Source organism: Thunnus maccoyii, chromosome 5, assembly GCF_910596095.1.
Source record: "Thunnus maccoyii chromosome 5, fThuMac1.1, whole genome shotgun sequence".
Classification (NCBI taxonomy): Eukaryota; Metazoa; Chordata; class Actinopteri; order Scombriformes; family Scombridae; genus Thunnus; species Thunnus maccoyii.
Genome location: NC_056537.1, coordinates 10894321 through 10914251, shown reverse-complemented (window position 1 = coordinate 10914251; position 19931 = coordinate 10894321). Strand labels below are relative to the sequence as shown.

General features: G+C 39.1%; 1 long non-coding RNA gene across 1 annotated transcript in view; it reads right to left on the bottom strand.

Annotated features, from left to right (window-relative positions):
- Positions 1–12230, bottom strand: part of LOC121898007 — a 41801-nt gene extending 29571 nt beyond the window's left edge. Inside the window, exons 1-2 of the long non-coding RNA XR_006096331.1 lie at positions 11534–12230; positions 4799–4837 (exon numbers count right to left, since the gene is read on the bottom strand). This is a non-coding gene — a long non-coding RNA (uncharacterized LOC121898007). The remainder of the gene's footprint in view (positions 1–4798; positions 4838–11533) is intronic.
- Positions 12231–19931: the final 7701 nt, after the last annotated feature.

Sequence of the window (19931 nt, the reverse complement as noted above, 5' to 3'; positions counted from 1 at the left end):
TTCACCCATAGCATGGCTGTTAAACATGACTTTAACATTATTAAGATACAATTAACACTCCTGCTTGTGTAAAACTGTGGGCAGCCACTGCCAACTAAGGAGCTAAAACAAGCTAACTATATGCTAACATTACCTGCCAGTAAATGAGTGCACCTGGTGATGAAAATTACACATGTAACGAACCAAAGAGGCAAGATAGTTTTCTCAGGTGACAGCAGGATGTTGAACTTACATTCAACAGGTAGTCAGAGAAGATTCCCATGTGTTTTTTTTTGTAAATAAATGAATGTCTTTCTGCTGCCTAATGGTCAAAGATTAATAAATACAGCTAAATTCACATTAAACTCCTAGAGATACAGTATCTAGCCATGCCAGTAGTTGACATTTTATTTAGCAAGGTTTTATAATTTTGTTTAGAATGTTTTATGGTGTTCCCATATTTATCCGCAGGTGCACACCATAATATTTTTCAATAACATCTGTCTAAAAATACAGTTTTAAGTTTTTCACTTAATTTTAAAGTCCAACTGAAATCAAATGCAGTTTCTTTTAAAAATTATTTAAGGTGTTATTTCTTTGGAGAAATATTTCGGTGTCTGTGTTTGATTGACAGTAACTGGCAGACTGAGCTCTAGTGGCATCGGCAGGACAATAAAAGACAAAGTTAACCAAAACTTGAGCTGTAGTCTACAAGTCATGGGCAGCCAGTGTTTTGTTAGCAGTGGTATTTAAAAGTAAGTACCACACCAGCATCTAAAATGGTCCGAAGTGACATTTGCAGATACTTTAACCTGCTGTTTACTAAATAGGATAGCCAGTAATTCATGTATGTGCTCAAATAGCCATATTATCAAGTCTGAACCATTATATAGACCGGAGATTCGACTGAGACTTGGACTTGGACTTGCATCTTATGACTCATGAACTCTACTACGCTCTCTCCCCGGCTGTCTCTCTCAAACACGCACACATGCGAGTAAGCAAACCTGATGGCGAGCCCAACAAGGTAGACTTAGGCTGATTAAAGTGATTAGGTGTTTTTGTCTGAGTACTGTCTTGGTTTGCTGGCTCTGGCCTAACCCATGCACAGTCTGACTGCAGCCCGCCTGCCAGGAGGCCAGGAATGAAAGACTGGCACTAACCCCTCTCTCCTCTATCTGATCCCCTGTTGATACTCTTGATGCCAACAAAGGTATTTAAGCCTCTAATCAGCAGACAGGGAGAGGGAGAGAGATATGGAGGCATGCTTGTTTGATATGGACAGTAAAGCAATAGGCTTAAATTCACAATAGGGTAAAGGATTAGGACCACTTTTCAAACATTAAGTTGCACTGTTTAGGTAAAAATTCGTATTTCAAAATCTTTTTTTTAACTATCTTCTTCATTTGATCTGTATCTCATGACTTAAGTACATTTACTGTAAGTAAAATTAATACATAATAACACCTTCTCCTGGATTTATTTAATCAGACCACTTCTATCAAAGAGCACATTGTGCTAATATATTGTTCCTCATTGAATCAAGAAAGGTGATATAGAAAATGAAAATAGTGAAAAGTGCAAATAGAATCAGAAACTGGGTGAAACAAAGACACAAGGATGATGAAGATGGCGATGAAGAGGGAAACTCTTGAAAAAACTGGCATGTTCGATATCCGCCTGTCTCAATTGACCTGTAAAATCTTTGAGACTGGAACAAATGCAAATAGCGCTGACTTGCTCGCACTAAAAAATCCTGAAGGCTTTTCAAATGAGCTCACTCTCACAATGGTGGGGTGCCCAGAGCAGGGTGAATATACGGTCTGGGCTCTGAATGGCACAATGTGTGAGAGCCAAACAGGGAGCTGTGAAGTGAAGGCTCAGGACCCTCCAGGCTGCCTGCCACTGTGAGCTGAGCCTTGGCTGCTTCCACAGCACAAAGCTGACCAGCACCACTACACTACAGTCCTCTGATCGGCAATGCCGGGCTTACACTGCACTGCAGGCCTGTGCTCAATGCAAACACACTAAATTCAAAACCGAAATTCAAATCAGAAATGAATAATTCTAATATTAATTTTGAATAATATTGAAAAAGTAATGTGGAGCACATAATCCCCCTAACGTTTGAAAACTCTAGATCAAGTGCATACTTTTAAAGTTCTTTAAAGCTCTTAGTCCATCTCTGCTGTCTAAATTAAGTATAAAAGAATCACTTTTTGAACTTAAAGCAATTCAGTTTAGACTGCAGTAAGACCTGCTTTGTAGTTTATCAGGTTTAGTTGCCACCTCTTTGCATGTTTGTCTGGTGGTTTCACAACAAATCTCACAGCCAAGAGATAAAAGGTTTGAATGCCGAAAACAGCAAATGTCCATCATCAGCCAAGCAATATCTCTAAGTGCCTTTAAGCAAGACACTAAAGCCCCTTCTGCTATTTCTAAATCAACTAAATGACATGGGAAATTATGATATATAAAGCTTCATTTAGTCATCCCAGTAATTTATGAAACATGCTTTGATTCTTTTTTCTGCTTCATCAATATATATTGTACCTGTCAACAATGTCTATTCAAGTTTTCTGTTGTAGGAGTAGGTTTCTTTTTTTCTTTTGGTGTGAGCGCCGATTAATTGTATTCTTAGCAACAATAGAGCACAATAGTGGTTTAAATTAATGATCTTGAAAAAGTGTTGTAGAGCCAATAAAAGCTCTTTGTTATTTTATAAGCATTGGTGTTATTTAACAGCCAAGTTACAATACTTCACTTATTAGTATGCCTTCAACTCTAATGCTCTAAAGCTAAAACGTTTAAAATCTAGTGTCAGTTATTACAGTGAACAGAAATGAGCATTTATTGATGATTACAGCTGAGAAAAAACTCTGTAACATTCTTCATAAGTGCCTTTCTCTTGTTTCTCTCTGCTAATTCAGAATATTACAGCAGATTTACAGTTTTCATACTGCATACTCAAGTAAGAAATTCAACCAAATCACTCAGCACCAACTTTGCTAAATCTAAATCTGATCATAATTTGAGTGCAGTAATCAAAAGTTCCAAAAAACAAATAAACTAAATATCAGTTTTGTTGATGTACAGTACGTTTAAACAGCACCACACTGTACAGACCCATTCTCCTTTCCATGAGTGAGGAATGTTTTGGTAATATCTCTTTAAGAGGAGGCTGAGCCTACAGCTGTGAGAGCTCTCTGCTTTGTTGCTCCTCTTATTTCTACTTTCAAACTTCATTTTCAGCCCTTGCAAAGATTTTCAGAGCTGCTCTCTGGACATTGGCAGGCACTTTCACCAGCAGCCAAACTTCCCAGCATGCCTTGTGGCAGGGCTGGCTTTGTTCACTAAGTTAACTGTGAAGTTGCTCAGCTCGACACGAGATACAACCCCTCTTCACTCTTATCCATGCAGTTTCACATGTGATGCATAATATGCTGTCGGCAGAGTAAAGTTTTCATATGGATACTGTATTTACAGCTCTTAATTTTGCAGTCTTTCATTATACCGATATTAAATATTCTTTTAAGAATGCCTTAAAACGTTTGATGCTTGACTGTAATTTGAAAGCTGTGGTTGAAAGAACCCTGCTAACTTCCAAACAGTGGTTATAACTGACATATTATAATGTTTTATATCAAACTTCTTCTTTCATCATCTCTCCAAATACTTAAATCAAACCACTGCAATTAAAGACACGTCTTCAATCACACTGCCCTCAGTCCACTTTCGTAACAGATGCATCATCAAAGCTACTTAATAGCCTAAAATGGGACCTATTTTCTATGATGCACAACTAAATTACATTTAATCCTAACACCATGGAAACAGTTCCAACCCTTTGCTCCAAAGTGGATATTACATCTCCATTGGATGACATGCAAGGGACAGTGCAGGCTGCCTGCAGCATCTGGTGGACACCTGTAAGACTGCAAGTCACTAGAGAGAATAAGAGAGGCCTTTGTGATTCTGCTAAGTCACCAAAAATCTGGGCCAGAGTATACTGACCCTCAGTGCTCCAGCCAATTCCACATCCTTCAGCCATGTGGGGTATTTAACCTGAGCGTTCAATCACTAAATCAAAGGCAACATAAATAACAATGAACAGTGAAAGGCAATAAAAATGTCAACACCAATCTGATCAGCCAAGACAAGACCAGGTTCTTGGGGTGGGCAGCAAATCAATCTCTGCCAGCATTTGTAATTATTTCCAAGGTCACTGACACAGACAGTACAAGCCAGAATGACCTGTGCACTTTGTTATCTTTTTCAAGTAGTTACAGTGCAATCTGCAACTCCTTGGAATAAAGAGGAGAAAGGAGAAAGATTAAGGGCTGCTTGTGCACGTTACTCAGGCCTCAAGAACTTAAAATCACCCCGCTCCTACACACACATACACATTTGCACAATCTACCATATCTCTGAAATGCAATGCAGTGGATTTGTGGACGCAATAAAATGAACAAATGTGAAATATAATGTAATCCAATCCAGTATCTCTCCAATAAATACTACTCTTATGTTACGTTTTTGTTGAGATGTTGTCAGAGAGATGTTGATTAAACTCCACAGTACCTTGTGAGGCCACAGTGTGTGATGTTGTTGCATTTTATTGTATTATATTGTAACATTATATCATTATTTTGTGATCATATTATTATCAAAACAATATAGTGTCTCTGTTATTTTTTTATTAACAACTGGACAGTGAGAAATGCATCTGCTAAATCATCCATCACAACACAGTCAGCTGCTCACGTTTTACTGGTGTTCATGTTATTATGTCCACATTCTGTGTAGAATAAGTACTTACAATGATTTCAGGGCCTCTGTTTTCTCTTTATCCATTGATCTATGGTGTAGACAGAAAGAAAGGAAAACATTGTCAGTACGTGTGAAAAAAATTATGCCTGGTGACAAAATCTTTAGCTTTCTAAGACAAAGAACATTGATTCAACATGTGTTTTAGCTCAAGCCCTTCAGACCTGTATACTATGCGTGCTGCGAGCGCTTTCATTTATGAGAGCTAATCACTACAAGTGAACCAGATCACAAAGGGACAGTCACTGACACCAAAGCAATTATTTTGTACAGGTCTAATCCCTTACACAGCACTTAGGACAGTTTTAAAGTCCACCAGGGCACACTGCGGAGCTCCCTTAACTGTTAGGGTGCAGTTTGGTCCATTTTACAGTCACTGGGGCACAGGCCTGATTGTTAAGACCAGGGAAAGTAATCCCTGGAGTCAGGCCACTAAACCTGCTCTGTCCCTGTAACCATGGCAGCAGACAGGTAGTGTCTGGGTCACAGGGCAAACATGGCCAGGCTTCAGCGCTGGCCGGCGGTTAATAAAAAACTAGCCTGGTGTGAACGCACACACGTACGGACAAACGTACGTGTGCGCACTCACACCAATGCTCATGCACACACATAAACACACACACACACACACACACTCACAAGAACACACACACACACAGATTTAGGCGAAAGTTGCCAGCTGCCCTGAGAGCCGATACGACCACAGAGCGGTACTGGGTTTCAGTTAACCAACAGTGCCACTGGATATTCAGGATGCTTAACCACTAAACACAATAAGTCACAGTGACAGGTGGATGGTAAAATGGCCCAAAAAACGTTAAATGACAAAATTATTAAAATGTGACGTGTTTGCAAAGTGATTCGCTATTTTACATTTGATTGATGACATATAAACATTAATCTTCCATCTAATTTTTAAGATGCCACCAGAGAGGTCGAGCACAAGGTCAGGATGAAGCAGGTAGGGGTTTAATATCACACTAAAATAGACAGAACCCTTATTATAAAGGCTAGACTGACTTTTCATTTACAGGATAGTCTCTGTTGCCACCAGTGAGGCTGCCTGTCTGCAGGCTGCATTTTTTTTTTTTTAATATTATGGTCTCATTGCTTCACTCCACTGTTGCATTATGTTACATGTGCAGTCTAGACAGTCGTAAAATACATTTTAAAAAATCAAAATATTTCGGAGAGCACATGCTGTATCCCACACACCAAAATGCTGCCATTTGAATTAAAGGTAATAAATAATGGTGTGTGACGGGTAAGAGACGTTTCATCCAGTTTGATTTTTCTTCTTCACAAAATAACCCAAAAGATGGTCTAGGCTGTCTTGCCCTTTTGAAAGCAACACATGATCTCCCTTGGCCTTTTCTCCATTTACCAGCTCCCCCTCTCTCTTTTCAGTTGCTATGAGACACTCCAGCTGAAGCCAAGGCTTCCACAATTCATTACTGGAGGAACAAAAGCCAAAGCACTGGACAAAGCAGGGCAGACCAACTCAAACCAGCTCCCACTTAACACACACATCACACCTCTGAGTGCTCTGCTGACATACAAATGGCCAATTAAAACCCTCTCCTTTTTCCTTTCTTATTTATTTATTTATTTTTTTACAATACCAGGGGGGATAGATGAAGAAAATGCTCATGATATGCAGTAAGAAGTCAACAGGTTGAAGATTTTTCCACACTTAAAGAGATCAGTTAAAGTTTTCTGTATTCTGCACAAGACATGATTCTTACCATCATCAAAAACATTGTGACAGGATTTCAGCTATATCTGGGCAATAATGTATTGCTATATGATAGCAAAAATAACATTTAATGTGTTAAGTGGAGTAACACGTCACTTTTTTGTTTAGGATTTTGTGCCAAAGACTCAATAGGCTACAAAGCACTATCAACAACAACACCTGTCTCTGGCTTCCCACTAGCTCTGCCTCGCCAAATCATGAAACATCTCTTTTCTCCCCAACCAATCAGATCTGAATCTCTTGCTGTTCTCATGCAAAGAAAGAGAGGGGAAAGCCAATGAGAAATGGCCCTCCTCCTTCCTCTCGTATCCTACACACACGACAATCACCGTCTGAGAAATGCCATCGGACGGGCAATCAGTCATTGTAATTAGGCTGGCTGCCATTCCCAAGCCTTCATAATTCAGGCTGGAGCTGGAGGACATAGGTAGTGAGAGCCCAGCTGCCACAGCCCACCACTGGCTCACCCAAACCTCAACACAGGCCACTCCCTCTCCCCTCTCCCCTCTCTTCTCCCTCTGATGGGGGGACCAGCCGAATTATAAGGGGGCTGGCTGACTGCAAAATTAAAAACTCCCCCACTCTCCCTCCCTTCCTCCTCGTCTACATCCCAAAACCGCTCCCAATCACACTTTCTTTTCACTGCACTGCAGAATTTTGTTCTCCAAACTGCATGACTGTCGAGCACGAGAGCATATAAAATAGCTTTTAAACAGAGGAAGGGTCTTAATCTAAATATACAAAAGACATTCTATAAAAAGTGGACCAGTATAATTTTTCTTGTACAATTTATTTGAAGGTGTAAAGCCTGAAGGGAGGTACTGTCCATGCTGTTACTAGGTGGACAGAGCACTGGATTTACAGTACAGACATGGCTCACTCGTTTCTCTTTGGATTTCACAGCTAAACAGGAAGCTATGGCAGTATTCTGCAGAGATTTATTTTATTTGCTTACAGGCCGTGGTTGACTCAGAAACTGGCTTTGCCTGTTGTATAGGACCTGAAGTTTTCTTGGCAGAGAAATGAAGAACTGCAAGTTCAGCCAAAATAGACAATAAAGCAGAATGGAGAAACATGCCAAATTGCTGGGGCAATTCAGTCCAGAGGCTCATTTTTCCAAAATGATTCACACTGGAAAGGAAAGCATTTCCCTGTCCTTAGATGAACTTAGTGTGCTCTCTGTCGGCTTTTACAAGGAAGCGATGGGGGAGGGAGGAGGACGTGTGTGCGCACACACATACACATGACCACACAGCCATCACTGCAGATTCTTTGCTCACTGTGGAATTAGGTCATGCACATAAAAGCCCCAAACACAGACACACATATAAACATGCACAACTTTAAAAAGACATTTTCACAGGGGAAAACCACATACATGGAATCTTTGCAAGAAAACTCAAATAAGAGCAGTTGAGCTGGTTAAATGCCATTTTACATGTACTGTACTCTGTACTGTACACTAGCGGCTTGCACTATAACTGCAGGACAAAGCGCTTTTTAGCATGTACTCAGTGTTCAGTGCGGCAACAGCACAGTTTAGGAATGAGGGAGGACTGAAGGCAAGTTTTGCATCAGTCAGCAGTGTCCTGAGGCTGGTTTATTGGCTTGTCTGGCTCAGCTGCTTGACAGTGTTCACCTGTTCCTTCTTCCTACTGCAGGATGACAGTCAACAGTCTGTAGCAGCACAGCAAGTACGAGGAGCTCAAACTTATTCGCCATTATTTCTTCATCAATTACAAAGACTTTCTTTAAAAAGCACCTACAATAAATTCATACACTGAAATGAGTTGCGACAGCTATAACTCCTTATTAATGAATGTCAGAAAATACTAAAATCCCTTTACAATGAGGACATAAGAAATGCAGCCTGCTTCTGTATGTCAGCATAACATGATTTCTAAAGCTTGTGATTGAGGAGCTCACTTTGTTGATATCCACTCATTAAGTCTCAAGGTAAAATTAGATCTTGCATTAAGCACACATTAAGCATTAGGTTACATAGAAAAGATAAAAGCCTTCTGTATGGGTTTTCTGGGAGCTTTTATGCACTCATAAGTATGCTGCTACTAATGACAGCAAATATTTGTGCAGCTGTAGTGCATCAGTGATACCACAGATATAATATTAGATCAAAAGAATGATCAGTGAAAAATGAGAAGGCACTTGAGGAAGCACATCGAGGACCAAAAATATGCTTACACGCAAATCTTCTATGGGATGTGTAGTCTGGCGCTGCTGTTATTATTATCATCACATTGTTGGTTGTTTTACTATCAGACCACATCATTTTCATTATGCAACTTAGTGTTGAGACTTTGCTTACTCATCACATTATTCTCAGAAATCTTTAATAGCTGCTGTAATATAATTAATGATTCACCGCGTGTATCATATAGTGATTTCCACACAGCTATTAACTGATGAGCTCTACAAGCTCTACAAACAAACTGAAAAACAGAAGGCAGCAACGTTAAGAGATGTGCACACACACATTTGGACAGACGCATGTTTGGATGATGGTAGGAAGGTTGGAAGTGAGAATAAGCAGGCCGCGTCACATTATATAACCTCTAACATTGTTGCAGAGAACAGAACGTCTGCGATTTACAAAAAAAAAAATATGTGTGTAAATACATAAAAACAAGGACAGCAAATTTCAGTGTATGACACAAAGCAGCAGCTTATTTCAACTGTTTAATGGAAGGTTTCTTAAAGGTTGTTGAAGACGTTGCTATTCTACAACTGTAAATAGAGAAAACAGCAGTAGACACCCAACCTAACCTACAGAGCTGATGAAGGGTCTCGCCAATTTCAGGGACGCTTTTTCTGTTGCTGACAGTGACCTTTGACCACCGTGGAGAGAGGAAGTTAGAAAAACAGTCCTTATGAGGAACATCACTGCTATTATTATCGGTTTTGGAGTGGCGGGTTTTACTTACTACAAGGTTTCCCACAGTTGGAGCCAGTCTAGTCTCTAGTTTTGGTAAGAAAATAGGACTAAGGGAAATATCCCTTACACTGTAAAACATCATACTGGAATTTAGTGGAATCAACTGAACCTTTGTTATTAACTATCCGTAAAACGTTTTATTAATTTCAAGTAAATTCAACTGAACATTTTGAGTTTTTACTAAAATTTTTACTTTAGTTTTTAGTCATTTTCAGATTTTTTTTCATCTGTCTTTAGTTCACCTGACTTTAAATATTTTGCCTTGAAGTAATGAGTTGAATAAATGTACAGATAGAGATGAAACTCTCCCAACGCCCCTCTTTTTTGTAATTTGAAGAAAATATACATGATGGAGACTTGCTGTGTGTATTCAATACTTGTGAAGATAAGTCACGGCTGTTTTTTTTTTATAATAATAAAAACATGCAATCCATGATAAAGGTTAGAATTGAATTCATTCCCCTGTACACTTATAATTAAACAAGGTCATTGAGAGCAGCCTTGAGTGTTTTTTGTACTGACTGTGGAACAAAGTGGCTCTGACTGTAGCAGCCACAGCTGTACTGTAAGTTCTTTGTGACATATGAAGAACTGACTCTTCAAACTGAGAAAATGTAAATGTTAAGAAAGTCTGAAGGGATGTTAGTCAGGGTGACTGAGCATTTGTTAATACCTAAAGTTTGTTGAACCTGTTATTTCAAGTTGAACCAGTTTAATATGTTTTACAGTATACTCAACCCCAACTGACTTCTATTTTTTTCATATAAAATAGTTTGTTTTGTTAAAACAAAAGATTTCCAGGTTCATTTTTTATCCCACAGATATTGTCAAAGTCATGAAGCCTGATAATTCAGGCACATGATAATTCGGGTCATTACAGCCTCATAGATCCATTGCAGCAGCAAATACACTAACGTAGAAGAATTCAACCTACATAAAGAGTTAAAAAAGTTCAATGATTAAATAAGTTGCAATTTTATTTTGACCAATGACAATATACACACTGTAATTTAAATTTCTTTGCACCTACTGAACCACATATTACATCTTGTGATACTAAAGTGTTGCACATTAAAGCAACTTCAATGTGTAATGTGTACTATATTTTGACAATTAACATTTGACAATGATGTCTTCAATAATTTCTTATTGGATGTTCTCTTTATAGCTAAATCTGATTTATTAGTCTCACTTATATTCAGTGAAATATGTGTGTCTATATTTCTGTTTGGACCACACCTCTCAAAGGGGGTTTCAGACTTTTAAAGCTACACCTCTGCTCTATGTCTTTGTGCTGCATGAACATTCTTCAAAATTGAACTGAAATACTGAACTAATAATTTTCTTTGTCCTTGAGACTGCACTGTCACTCATAGTAACACCTGTATTTCAACACTTTAAACAGAGACCAAACAAGTAGCCTCTGTGTTATAGTTGTGTGATTAATAATATTTGCACTTGCCGGCAGACTAAAATACACTGAAATTTCATGTAACAATGCTGGGTGTTGCACCAAAGATTTATGTTGTTTTTTTTCTTAACTTGACAGTGAACTTGAAACCACATGACACCCACTAACAAGGAGCACTGTGTACAAATAAAGGGAATAAACTAAAAAAAAAAAAGGAGCCACAACAGCAACTAACTTTAAAGCACAGTATCAGTGCAAAATATTGTAAAAAAATTGCACTGCTGGAAAACCCCCACATAATAATTCTACTAATAAAAAATCAACTTAGTATGAGGAACTAACTTCTCTTCATTGCTACACACTTTTATAGGAAATTAACAACAGTTAAAAACTACCATAAGGACAAAACACTGTCACTAATGAGCACAAAGGACACACACTACAAGTCCTTCTAAATATTCTAAAAATAGTTGTTTTTTTTGAAAGGGAGATCCTATTGTGAAAAATAACTTAAAATGATATGGGCCTGCATTCAATTTTTGAGAACAGACAAGTCACACTAAGTCAAATAAGGTCGTAGAGCAAAGAAAAATAGCAGTCGACTCACCATAACAACGCACCATGTGTTGGTCGCTTGTCAGCTGCAAGTATTCTCCTTGTGCGCCCACAGTGCAACAGGCATGAGTGGAAACCGAGGGAAAAAAGCGGCATATTAGGGATTTCTCTCCGGTTGCAGCTGCTGCGTGTTGATGTGGTGCTTCAGAAATTACACCCAGGAAGAGCGCAAAATAAGAACTTTGCATGTCACCACCGCTCCTCATTTAATTCAAATAGCCTAGAAAGTGATCCTCAAGCGAGTTACTGTATAATCTACGAGGTGGTCTGATGACTGTCGTGAGGACAGGATTATACACATCCCAGCGAAAGCTTTTCATCTGTTTCATCCGCTAAGCAGGCTGTCCCCAATGTCTCCGCACGGCTGCATGGCGAATCTGACTCACTCCACTGTGCGTAAAGGCTTGACTGCAAATTATTGTCACAGCCAACAATGGTTTTGACTGGTATCGTTTGCGTAAACAAAACTGCCTTCGTTTTGTTTTTTGAGAATTGTCTCTGTGTCTCTGGTGTGCATGTGGCTGCAGCTGCTTCTCCTGCAGAAAGGTGCCAGACTTTGAGGTCCATATTGTGGAATCATGATGCCCACACAGTGCAAGTCATTTTATTTTATCTAAATTCAGACTATGGGACGAATTAGACTTAATATTTGATGCTAGAAGACCGATCAATACCACACATCTGCTCTATTGAAGAAGTGAGGGACTGACCACCAATGCATGTGGCTACAGTTTTGTAGGTTTTGCTCTATAATAACAGACAGAGGTGGGCGTGAAGCTATTTGGATTTTCAGGGTTAACAGATATATTCGCATTGTACTTAATCAGCAGGTTCGACTCAAAATACAGCGTGCACTTCTAAAAAACAGCATTTTCAGTCGTGAAATAGATGTGAAAACAGTCTTAGAAAATGCTGTCCATCCTGGCTGGTGCAGTATATTTTAATATACTTTAGCTGAGGGATTATTACACCACATGGGTTTACATAACTGGCATTAAAAGCCAAAGGAAAGTTTAACTTGTCAAAGAAAAGTTTTCGGTAATAAAACAGCCTTAGAATGACCTAATGCCTACCGCTGGTAATAAAGACATAAAGATTCTGAAACAGCTGCCTCACTACCCTAATGTCACCTTTGTCAATGCAAAGTATAGAAAAATAGAAAAATAATTTCATGCTTTACAAATGTATAGTTTGTCATTTCCACTGTATTTCACAACTTGAATACCCATAATTTTGAGTGTTATTATCTGCAAAACACATTTTTTAGAGTTTCTCTGTTTCCTGAAATCTCAGAAACACTGGGGCAATCTGAGCACACCGAATGCAACCAGTTGCATTACAACTACAGTTAATACATCAATTTGTTTGTACACCAAGTGTTTCTGAAGGGATTTTTAGAATAAATACATTCACATTTTTTTCATCGCAGCAGTCATGCACAGAGCGTCCTCTGTGCAGTGTGCACTTAAGCAGTCAAGTTACTCACTCTGCAATCATTCAGAAAGACTGAGTGGCCTTAGGGATGTTTTAATGGTGACTTGAGCTATCACTCAGAATAACTCTCACTGTATCTTAAGTTGCACCTGTTGCATGAACTGCTTTAAAATACCAGACTTGACAGACAGTAAACACAGGCTGCACTGACTTTTCATCCTGGGCACACAAACAACTTTTACCCAGCAACATGTTTTGCGTTGAGGCCAGCCCACTTAGACCTCTTGATAGCCGCTATTAATACGAACCACCTCTCACATTAAGGTGACTCATGTTTCTGTGAAGCCTCACTGAAATTCATGATCATTTTGATGCTTGTGCACTGCAGTGGCACAAGCAACACAACCCTGTTGACCCCATACTGCATAGAGACAAGGGTAATGAGATTAGCTGTGCATGAGTGTGACCGACATTTGTGACGTGTCCTCTCCAGATTGTGCGTGCACGGCTTTCAGGCTCTGCAGTTCATGTGACAAAATCACCGCAGTTAGGAGAGCGAGGATTACTGGGCGGGGTGATTGGGTTCACAGAGCGGCGAGCTTAGGGCAAGAGTTAGGCACCATGAGTTTGTGCCAAAGGAAATGACATAAAATGTCAGGGATTTCTGACTGTTTCCAGAGAGAACTTCCTGCCTCTTAATGATATTTGGTAAGTCCCATTTGAATGCACTGGGACAAATGGTTCAGCTTTTAGGCCATGTTGTAATCCCCAGTTTGTTTTGCATTGTCTTCCTTTGCTAAATATATGCACTAATGTATTTTTTCTACCATTAGGATTTCCTACATTCCCTGGAATGCCAGATAAAGGGTATGAACTTGTTGCTCTCAATGAGGGTTGGGAATATGGGCATAAACATGTAGCCAGCTTGCCAAGTAGTTATGATCAGTGGAGGGTGTCTTCCCCATGCTCAAAATACAATGTGACTTGAGGCTGCAATGCACTCTGGTCTACTGAGGCTTTTGAGATTGTCACTGTATGAATGTGCATGTAAAGCAGTGGAATAAGAAAGGCTCTAGTTCTGAAATTCAAATTCAACAATATATTCCAAGTGTTATTTTCCAAAACTCAAACTCCATATGCTTCAATTAATCTGAATGTGACATCAGATCAGCTGTTTTTCCCCACACATGAAAACAACAAATTGTTTTCCTTTAAATTTCAGATTGCTCCCATTCTTGATGATTGTGTTGCAATAAACTGCAGTGCAATGAGGGGAAAACACTCTAATTTTGTCAGTGGTCTCACGGACCACTGACACGAGCTCCACATGAAAAGTCTCTGGAAGCACCACAAGGTTTTGCCCTCAACACCCACTCGTCTGGCTGCTCCAGACACGAACACAAAGACAAAGGCACAACTATGATTCTGCTTGTCAAATCAAATCACTTTTTTTGACTTGATGTTAAACTGTTCAGGAGAGACTTCTGTACAGCCTCAATACTCTGATCGATCACATATTGACCGCTGGATCAGGGCGGTAGCTTTGTCTCATCAGTGGGCATCATTGTCAGTGTCAGGTAGGCCGTTCATACTGCATCATAAGGCCATTTCCTCAGGGAGTGTAAGGAGAAAAATGGCCACAGTTTATGCCATTGAAAGTATGAGATGGTATTGCGTTTGCACAAGATAGACTCTCTCTTGTTCTGATGGATTAGACTGCACAAGGAATGCACACACTCTTATTATGGTTATGTTCTGTCCTCATTTTCATTATTTGCACAAATAAGTGAGCAAAACATGCATGTTTCACATTTGAACTATTTTTTTTGTACTGTAACTAAGTAAATGTTTTGGACTATATTGCTGTGATTAATAAGATTTATGTCACTTTATTTTTTTATCTAATATTTTTATTTATATTGTGTCAGTACTGGCCTTGAAATAATGTTTTTTTTTTTCTCTCCCTAGGACAGCTGCCCTTGGTCTTCACACACTCAAGCACCACAAAAAGTTAAGAAGCTAATTTCTGATTCAAAGTCACTGCAACGATTGTGTGACGGACCCTGAATGCACACATCCTTACCCTGTTTCTATACTCTGCTTCAGACAATGGAATCTCTTATACTGCTCGATCAAGAGTCCAGACACAACATGCTTGTAAATGCAAAACCACTTGATATTTAGATTAAGGATTACGACTTACTTGTCTCACTGCTTCTCCTAGAGTTCAATGGAGTTTTGCCATCATCCATAAGCATGTGAATTCCAGCTATGGGGTAAAGCGATGAGGTCGCTTGTGACTGCTGAGATGTTTTGCTTGAATGCTCCTTGACCTCAGACTGTCTAGAGGCTCTTTGCACACTAAGCCATGCTTATTTGTAAACAGAATGCTTTGCTGAAGTTTTCCACGCTGACCCTTCAGCCTCTGAATAAGGCCACTTTGCACAAAGAGACCATTCTCACTGGTGTTTGGACTCTATTTCTGCTTTCTGTGCTCTATATTCGTAGTAGAGGCCTTGATTTTCTTTGGATTTAGAAAAGTGGACTATTTTTTGCATAAAGTATGCATTAATCAGTAAATTGGGCATTGAACACTAGGAGGGAATAGCTTGAAGGAAATGTTTGATCTCAGTAGTTTTTTTTGTGGTGCCCAGACCACCAACCTCACAGACAATACACCCCCTAAAATACTGCATGAAATCTAACAAGACTGTAAACCAAAACTGGCACCGGATTTCAAACTCTTGGCTTTCACTAACTTTCTCACATTCTCGCTTGTGCTAGTCTGTTAACTTTCAGAGCCACCTCCTTAGGAAAACATGTTCATTAAATTCCCAGCAGGAGTCCCTACGTGGGCTTCACCCTGTCATTGACAGATGCATGAATGACTCAATATGTGTCTGGATTTGTAACCTGCAAGGGCTTAAGAAAAAGCCTGGGAGACAATGGCAACTGAGGCAAAGCTGCAGAGCCTTCAGTCCAAACAAAATCTCATTGTTCCTGTTTTCCACAGTTAGGGGGTTAGGCATTCCCTCGCCCGCCCCCCACCCTATAACACTCCCAGAACCTCAGTCCACTGTCCCACCCCAGTCTCTGTACTCCACCAGCTCCGAGTGGTGTTAGTGAGGCTAGTAATTAAACAGGACTGCCTCTCAGTTTCTGCTGCTCTATAGGGGGAGTCCTTCCATGAAATGCACTCCTCATTCTGAGTCCAGACGGCAGCTGATGAGGGATTATCTGCTGGAAGAGGCACGGCATACTCCCCACCATAATCTTCAATTAGTTCAGTTCACGGTGATGTGTTGGGTGGACCTGCCACTACCTTTCCCACGGCTTCTTCATAAACACCACATAAACATACTGTACATTATATTTGAGATTTTTGGGGGAAATTTTGTTTGAAATTTGGCAAGTAATAAGACCCACTCTTAGAACTAGAAGGTTTAATTAAACCTGAGATCAAATGGTCAACATTTGTTGTATAGGACAATAAATACAGATTTCACTGGCATTCAAGTTATCTAAATCCATTGGATACATATAAAAAGACATAAAAACACTAGAAGGGATTGCTTCATTTGACTACTGTTTTTAATGCACTTTCAAAATCTTGTGCTTGTGGAATGTGTTTTGGACATGTTTGTTGTTGCGGACATGAATGTATTGTCTGATTTAATCTTCCTCTGTTTTTCTCAATCATTTTCACTTTAAAGTACGGCTGACAAAGTGTTGAAGCATGAGTTAACTGCATAGTGCATGTTTGGCCAGGATGTAAAAGGTCAAGTTCATTTACTTGTGCCTCAGCTTTTTATCCCAAACAGGAAGAAGGTACCTGGTCTGAAAGCCAACACTGTGCCAAAATCTGGATGCGGACAGTTTAATATGGAAAGAGTGTTTTATACCAGTAGCCAACTGGGCCTTTAACAGAGACAGAAAAAGACTGAATAAAAAAACCTACCTAGATAGAGCAAAGAGAAATAGCATGTGGAAAAGACATAACCTGCCTACCAATCTCAGCTAATATGGCTCAAGTTACTTTGCAGCAGCTACCTTAGACTCTCTGAGGTAAAGCCTTTTAACAGCCATGCTTTACAGTCATCAGCGCTCCGTTCCTTATGGTCTTGGTTCATTTACAGTTTGAACAACTGAGAAGCCAGAAGGAGTGTCTCAAATTACAGAAGAGGAAACCTGCTAATTACTTTAACTGAAAGATGTTTCCAAAAGCTCCATTTGCAGTTTTAAAACACAGTTCAGTGACTTGATGAAACATAATACTTATGCACATATTGTACACAGCTCAACAGCAGCACCTTTATCTGTTTAACTTTAAAAACTATTCATGTGATACATTATGACACCATTAAGCGAGGATCACATCTAATGCATGTATTTAAACCTCATTTGAGGCAAATTATGAATTATATTTGAGATACAAATATCAAATTATATTGCTACTTCCCTACTTAATCAGCTAGGGTATTTATTATCTATTCATGTTATCAGCCCAAGCTGATATTTGTTAATATCTTAACACTCTGTGGCTTGCAAACCCTCTAGGACACTATATTTTCTTATAATTCCACAGTACCCAGAACTCCAAAAACATTACCATTTTAATAATTTTTCTTTCATCAGGCATCTCAAGTTCTGGGGGCTTGCATGTTAAAAGGCAACTGGGTCTGTATTAAATGAACAGCAGTGTTTGGAGAGGAATACAATATTTTGTTGAGCCAGTTCTCGGTGCTTTAACCTAGCTTATGTTGGAAAGTACTGGCTCAGATACTGTATGTCACTCATAACAGTCTAACGCCAAGAGACTGTTAAACTTTTGGGAAATAGTGTTTCTTTCAGTACAGAAAAATAATATGATAGGGATCTATAACTCCATCTTGTCAATGTGAAGGTTATCTGATCCACTCATCAAACGGCCAAGTGACAGCCAGATATGTTGGACAAGGAGATGGTGAAATCAACCCCTCAGCCACTCTCTCTTGTTAATCAGCTTGTTTTCCCTGGGAAGTCACCAATAAAATGTCTGAGAAAACTGGAAATCTTCTTGCATATGACAAGGCAGATCCCAAGCCCTTATTGGCAACTGGAGGGTGAGTTTAAGTCATCTCAAAAGAGCATATAAAGATTATGTTTAACCTCACAGTGCTGAGTTCAGCTTTTTATCTGCTCAGACAATATTATCACTATTTCTTGTATTATTCTTATTAAATTAACTTGTATTATGAAATTGAATTGCACATACTGTGTCATACAAGGCTTTATACCATATGAAAACTCAGCTGGAACTCTTTTTTTTAAAAATCATATTTGGCAACAAAGCATTTATTTGCTCTTCTTAACAGTAGCTTGTTTGTTGGGGCACAAAATGTTCCTTTGCATACTTCAATAAGCCAAAGGCATTAAAGAAGTCAGTGGATAAAGTCCTCCACATATATAACCTGATTGTTTTTTTTTATTTGGTTACTATGCTAACAAAAGCAAATATTATTATTATCAGTTCTGGGCATTACATTTTTATGTGGTAGCCTTCAGGTTTCAAAAAACAATGTTGCTATTGAACCAAAAGCTGACCTTTATATTAGACAGATCAACTTTTAGCAGCAGCTAAATACGTTTTGTGAAGATTTTTATGCAATGGCCCTGATGCTTGACACTTAAAAATGTCGGATCCCTGTCAGTGTAACAGCATGTATATTCGTCATGGATATACTTTTAGTCTGACAGCACACGGTACTATATATAGCCTTCAAGTTTAACCCCTGGTTGCATATTTACAGCACAATCAAGCAAGCGGTATTTGTTGTCCTCTCCACCACCCTCCCACCCCCATCAACAAAAATATTCATCTGAATGGTATGCACCTGCATTGCACACTTTAAAATTTACGGAAAGTAGTGAATTGGTCATATTTGGAAGGATGTAGAGGCTATTGGTGTTAATGTTTTTAGATTTTATTTTCTCACAATCACAAGATAATTGTTTTTTGTGGTAAACAGACCAAGATCTGTTGGCTCATGATCATAAAATAGTAATTTTTTGGTGTTGACATAACCTAAACTGTCTTCAGGTTATCATCTATTTAAAGCATGCAACATTTGTATATGGTAATTATCTACAGTATAATCAGAAGACATACATTAAAGCCATTCTTGCCATACTGCATCTGCAATATAAAAGCCCCTGTAATATACCTGTTATGTCATAGGGACTGGTAGTGTCCTTGTGGTAGTAAAAAGGTATAGTTTAGTACAGTATGACCAAATTAGGCACTCTAATATTTCTGTAATACCACCATAGTAACTGTACATTAGTGGATCAACAGTTTATTTACAATATGGTGACCTTAGATTATGCCTAATTCTTTTCTGCTGATTATTGATCCTTAATAAGAAATCAAATCTCAAATCTTTTATGTGGTAATCCTGAGGGGGTAATTTGGTTAATAGTGACTTTGGAAGGTTTTTGAATAAGATTATGTGCAGAAAAATATGCAACTCTTTTGTTTGACAAAAATTTCTCAAATTTCTCAAGCAAAGAGTTCATACACAGGATCAAATTTAGTCACGATAACCCATAACCAATTTTACAAGGTCCAGTGAAAACCATTCAGTTGGTGGTTTAGTCTAAGGTGCACAGCAGATCATGTTACATTATTATAGGAGGCATAAAAACCGCAGCAACACCCGAAGGGTGAGTCACATTCATCTGGAGAAGGGTCATCTTAGGTAAAGTGATCATGTGGGTTCCCATGGCACTTCAGGTCTGGCACTTCATCCTATTATTGTTGACAAAAGCTGACCCATATGTCTGTTCTGCAAGAATTCCAGCCTGAGACTGACACAAGGCCAGGAATGTTGTGACACAAACAAGGCATGGGAGTCCCCTCAGCTTACCTGTGACCTGCTTTTTAAGGACAAGTCTGAAAGGATGAGAACCCATGCTGC